Raw genomic sequence first — 6,115 nt, forward strand, 5'->3', positions numbered from 1 at the left:
CACACACCCCACACCCCCACACACACACACACACACACCCACCCCCACACACCCAACCCCCACACACACACAACCCCCACACACACACCCCCCCCACACCCCACACACACACCCCTACACCAACCCTCGCACTCACTTACACACCCCTCCCACACACACACACCCCCCCCCACACACACACACACCCCCACACACACACACACCCCCACACCAACCCTCACACTCACTTACACACCCCCCACACACACACACACCCCCACACACACACACACACCCACACACACACACCCCTACACCAACCCTCGCACTCACTTACACACCCCTCCCACACACACACACCCCCCCCACACACACACACACCCCCACACACACACACACCCCCACACCAACCCTCACACTCACTTACACACCCCCCACACACACACACACCCCCACACACACACACACACCCACACACACACACCCCTACACCAACCCTCGCACTCACTTACACACCCCTCCCACACACACACACCCCCCCCACACACACACACACCCCCACACACACACACACCCCCACACCAACCCTCACACTCACTTACACACCCCCCACACACACACACACCCCCACACACACACACACACACACACACACACACACACACACACACACACCCACACACACACACCCCTACACCAACCCTCGCACTCACTTACACACCCCTCCCACACACACACACACACCCCCCCCACACACACACACACACCCCCACACCAACTCTCACACTCACTTACACACCCCCCCTCACACACACACACACCCGCCCCACACACCCGCACACACACCCACAGCCCCCCACACACCCCCACACACACACACACCCCCACACCCACTTGTACACACACACACTCACTCGCTCTCACTCTTCCCAGCTCCCTCACGTCCCCACCTTCTCACCACCGCCCCCCCACCCCAGTGGGCAGTTTCGAGGGCCCCCACTCACTGCACTGCTGCTCGTCGCTCATGTCCCCACAGTCATTCCAGCCGTCACACTTCAGCGAGAGGCTCAGGCAGAGCCCCGAGCGACACAGGAACTCCCCAGGGCAGGCTGCATGGAGCCGGTGGGGGGGGGGGGGGGCGGGTTGGGGGGTGGCAGTCCCGGGGACGGAGGGGCGGAAAGTGGGAGGACATGGGAGGATGAGATGGAGAAGGGTGTGGGAGGGCGAAATGGAGATCAATGTGGGGGAGGTGCGGGTGGGGGGGGAATGAAGTGCGGGCGGGGGAGCGAGGCGCGGGTCGGGGGGGGGGGAGCGAGGTGCGGGTCAGGGTGGAGGAGCGAGGTGCGGGTCAGGGGGGAGCGAGGCGCGGGTCGGGGGGGGAGCGAGGCGCGGGTCGGGGGGGGGAGCGAGGTGCGGGTCAGTGTGGAGGAGCGAGGTGCGGGTCAGGGGGGAGCGAGGCGCGGGTCGGGGGGGGAGCGAGGCGCGGGTCGGGGGGGGGAGCGAGGTGCGGGTCAGTGGGGGAGCGAGGTGCGGGTCAGTGGGAGAGCGAGGTGCGGGTCGGTGGGAGCGAGGTGCGGGTCAGGGGGGAGCGAGGCGCGGGTCGGGGGGGGAGCGAGGCGCGGGTCGGGGGGGGAGCGAGGTGCGGGTCAGTGGGGGAGCGAGGTGCGGGTCAGTGGGAGAGCGAGGTGCGGGTCGGGGGGGGGAGCGAGGCGTGGGTCAGGGTGGGGGAGCGAAGTGCGGGTCAGGGTTGGGGAGCGAGGTGCGGGTCAGGGTTGGGAAGCGAGGTGCGGGTCAGGGTGGGGGAGCGAGGTGCGGGTCGGGGGGGGAGCGAGGCGCGGGTCGGGGGGGGGAGTGAGGCGCGGGTCGGGGGGGGAGCGAGGCGCGGGTCAGTGGGGGAGCGAGGTGCGGGTCGGGGGGGGGGTGCAAGGCGTGGGTCGGGGGGGGAGCGAGGCGCGGGTCGGCGGGGGAGCGAGGTGCGGGTCGGGGGGGGGAGCGAGGTGCGGGTCGGGGGGGAGCGAGGTGCGGGTCAGTGTTGGGGAGCGAGGTGCGGGTCGGGGGGGGGAGCGAGGTGCGGGTCGGTGTGGGAGCAAGGTGCGGGTCGAGCGGGGAGCGAGGTGCGGGTCGGGGGGGGGGAGCGAGGTGCGGGTCGGGGGGGGGGAGCGAGGTGCGGGTCGGGGGGGGGAGCGAGGTGCGGGTCGGTGTGGGAGCAAGGTGCCGGTCGGTGGGGGAGCAAGGTGCGGGTCGAGCGGGGGAGCGAGGTGCGGGTCGGTGGGGGGGAGCGAGGTGCGGGTCGGGGGGGAGCGAGGTGCGGGTCGCGGGGGGAGCGAGGTGCGGGTCGCGGGGGGAGCGAGGTGCGGGTCGGGGGGGGAGCGAGGTGCGGGTCAGGGTGGAGGAGCGAGGTGCGGGTCGGGGGGGAGCGAGGTGCGGGTCGGGGGGGGAGCGAGGTGCGGGTCGGGGGGGAGCGAGGCGTGGGTCGGGGGGGAGCGAGGCGCGGGTCGGGGGGGGGGAGCGAGGTGCGGGTCGGGGGGGGGAGCGAGGTGCGGGTCGGGGGGAACGAGGCGCGGGTCGGGGGAATGAGATGGGGAACGGTTGGGGGATCAGGGACAAGGATGGGGGGTGGGGCAGTGAGGGTGGGGACCGGCGAGGCGGGGGTGAGAGAGATTGGGGGCAAGGATGAGGTAGAGGGTGAGGCCGAGGCCGGGGCCGAGGGCAGGGGGTGGGCCGGTGGGGGTTTGAGGGTGAAGCCACAGGTGGGGAGGGGGTGGTGGATGAGGGAAGTTGTTTGGTGGGGGTGGGGTCAATGAAAGGGAACCAGGGTGGGGGGGATGTGGAAGAGTGGCGAGAGCGGGGAAAATGTGAGGGGGGGGGGCGAACAAGCGCGGGTGTGGACAATGCGGGGGGGGGGCGATGAGGGGCAGAGGGGAGAGGGAGAGAGAGAGAGGGAGAGAATGACACAGGCGATGATTTAATTGTCACCGAGCTCCCCCCCAACCGACACCCCCGCCGACCGACACCCCCCCCCGACCGTCACCCTCCCCCCGCAACCGAACCTACCAACCGACACCCTCCCCCCCCCGACCGACACCCTCCCACAGACCGACACCCCCCAACCGACACCCTCCCCCTGAAATGACCCCCCCCGACTGAACCCCCCAACCGACACCCACCCCCCCACCGACCGACCCCCCCCCACCGACCGACACCCTCCCCCCCGACCGACCCCGCCCGACCGACACCCACCCCCCACTGACTGACCCCCCCGACCGACACCCTCCCCCTTAACCGACACCCACCCCCCCACCGACATTCCCCCCACCGACCGACACCCTCCCCCCGACTGACACCCTCCCCCCTGACCGACACCCCCCCCACCGACCGACAACCCCCCCACCCACCGACCAACACCCTCCCACCCGACCGACACTCTGCGCCCCCCCGACCGACCCCCCCCAAACGACACCCTCCGCATATCACCAACAAACCCCTCCCCCTGACTGACACCCTCCCCCCTCCGACCGACACTCTCCCCAACGACCAACACCCTCTCCCCCCCGACTAACACCCTCCCCCCAACACCAACAACCCCCTCACCCAAGACCAACACCCTCTCCCCCGCCGACCGATCCCCGTCTCCGCAAAGAGGGAGTGAGCTGTGGGTTACTCACGGTTCCTGGGGTCATATCCTTGGTAATTGGCTATGAACCCTCGGTCTGTGTGGGATTCATCCGAATGAAACCAGACAACGGCCTGAGATTTCTCAATCCGGTGGGTCAGGATCGAGTGATCCCCACAGTATCTGTTAGAGAGAGAGTGAGACAGAGAGAGAGATCAGCACAGGATCTGTTACAGAGAGACAGAGATAGAGAGAGAGATCAGCACAGGATCTGTTAGAGAGAGAGAGAGATCAGCACAGGATCTATTAGAGAGAGGGAGAGAGAGAGACAGAGAGAGAGATCAGCACAGTATCTGTTAGAGAGAGAGAGAGATCAGCACAGGATCTGTTAAGAGAAAGAGAGATCAGCACAGGATCTGTTAAGCGAGAGAGAGAGAGACAGAGAGAGAGAGATCAGCACAGTATCTGTTAGAGAGAGAGAGAGAGACAGAGAGAGAGATCAGCACAGGATCTGTTAAGAGAGAGAGAGACAGAGAGAGATCAGCACAGGATCTGTTAGAGAGAGAGAGAGAGAGAGAGATCAGCACAGGATCTGTTAGAGAGAGAGAGAGAGAGAGAGAGAGAGAGATCAGCACAGGATCTGTTAAGAGAGAGAGAGACAGAGAGAGATCAGCACAGGATCTGTTAGAGAGAGCGAGAGAGAGAGAGAGAGATCAGCACAGGATCTGTTAGAGAGAGAGAGACAGAGAGAGAAAGATCAGCACAGGATCTGTTAAGAGAAAGAGAGATCAGCACAGGATCTGTTAGAGAGAGAGAGAGAGAGAGATCAGCACAGGATCTGTTAGAGAGAGAGAGAGAGAGAGAGAGAGATCAGCACAGGATCTGTTACAGAGAGAGAGAGACAGAGAGAGAGAGATCAGCACAGGATCGGTTAGAGAGGGGTCAGTGAGATGGGGGAACGGTGGGGGTCAGCGAGTTGGGGGGTCAGTGGGGCGGAATGGTGGGGGGATGGGTGGTATGGGCAAGGTTAGCGGGGGTACGGGGGGATGTGGAGTTGAGCGAGGAGGGGGGACGGTGGGGGACAGTGAGGGCTTTGGGGACGGGGGTGTCAGCGAGGTGGGGGACGGACAGGGGTTAGCGAGGGGTGGAGGGCGGGAGTGGTCAGCGAGGTGGGGGAGGGATAGGAGTCAGCGAGGTGGGGGAGGGGCAGGTGGATATGGAGTTGAGCGAGGTGGGGGATAGTAGGGGTCAGTGAGGGGGTTGGGGAAGGGGTAGTCAGCAGGTGGGGGAGGGTCGGGGTCAGCGAGGGGGGAACAGGTGGCTGGGGGAGGACGGGGGGGATAGTGGGTTGAGCAAGGGGGGTGACGGTGGGGTGAGTGAGGGGGTTGGGGTCTGCGGGGGAGTTGGGGACGGGGGTGGGGTGAGTGAGGGGGTTGGGGACGGGGGTGGGGTGAGTGAAGGGGTTGGGGACGGGGTGGGGTGAGTGAGGGAGTTGGGGACGGGGGTGGGGTCTGCGGGGGAGTTGGGGATGGGGGTGGGGTGAGTGAGGGAGTTGGGGACGGGGGTGGGGTGAGTGAGGGGGTTGGGGACGGGGGTGGGGTCTGCGGGGGAGTTGGGGACGGGGGTGGGGTCTGCGGGGGAGTTGGGGACGGGGGTGGGGTGAGTGAGGGGGTTGGGGACGGGGATGGGGTCTGCGGGGGAGTTGGGGACAGGGATGGGGTCTGTGGGGGTGGGGGGGAACGGGGGTGGGGTGAGTGAGGGGGTTGGGGGACGGGGGTGGGGTCTGTGGGGGAGTTGGAGACGGGGATGGGGTGAGTGAGGGGGTTGGGGGACGGGGGTGGGGTCTGCGGGGGAGTTGGGGACAGGGATGGGGTCTGTGGGGGTGGGGGGGGGGATGGGGGGTGGGGTGAGTGAGGGGGTTGGGGACGGGGGTGGGGTCTGCGGGGGAGTTGGGGATGGGGGTGGGGGTGAGTGAGGGGGTTGGGGGCGGGGGTGGGGTCTGCGGGGGAGTTGGGGATGGGGGTGGGGTGAGTGAGGGGGTTGGGGACGGGGGTGGGGTCTGCGGGGGAGTTGGGGACGGGGGTGGGGTGAGTGAGGGGGTTGGGGACGGGGGGTGGGGTGAGTGAGGGGGTTGGGGACGGGGGTGGGGTCTGCGGGGGAGTTGGGGACAGGGATGGGGTCTGTGGGGGTGGGGGGGGACGGGGGTGGGGTGAGTGAGGGGGTTGGGGACGGGGGGTGGGGTCTGCGGGGGAGTTGGGGGTGGGGGTGGGGTGAGTGAGGGGGTTGGGGACGGGGGTGGGGTCTGCGGGGGAGTTGGGGATGGGGGTGGGGTGAGTGAGGGGGTTGGGGACGGGGGTGGGGTCTGCGGGGGAGTTGGGGATGGGGGTGGGGTGAGTGAGGGGGTTGGGGACGGGGGTGGGGTCTGTGGGGGTGGGGGGGGGGACCTTTCTGAATGGTCCTGAATCTGTGTACACATTTTGCTTTACCTCTGTCCATCGACCTCGACATAATCCTTATCACATT

At 67.1% G+C, this 6,115-nt stretch overlaps 1 long non-coding RNA gene and 1 pseudogene across 1 annotated transcript; both read right to left on the bottom strand.

The window, feature by feature from the left end:
• Positions 1-982: 982 nt before the first annotated feature.
• Positions 983-6,115, bottom strand: LOC125448434 (uncharacterized). The gene is made up of 3 exons (XR_009444557.1): positions 6,079-6,115; positions 3,645-3,775; positions 983-1,088 (listed from the first exon to the last, which is right to left on the bottom strand). It is a non-coding gene; the product is annotated as an uncharacterized LOC125448434 (long non-coding RNA).
• Positions 4,780-5,668, bottom strand: LOC132208463 (uncharacterized; annotated as a pseudogene).

This window comes from Stegostoma tigrinum, unplaced genomic scaffold (genome assembly GCF_030684315.1).
Source record: "Stegostoma tigrinum isolate sSteTig4 unplaced genomic scaffold, sSteTig4.hap1 scaffold_407, whole genome shotgun sequence".
Taxonomy (NCBI): Eukaryota; Metazoa; Chordata; class Chondrichthyes; order Orectolobiformes; family Stegostomatidae; genus Stegostoma; species Stegostoma tigrinum.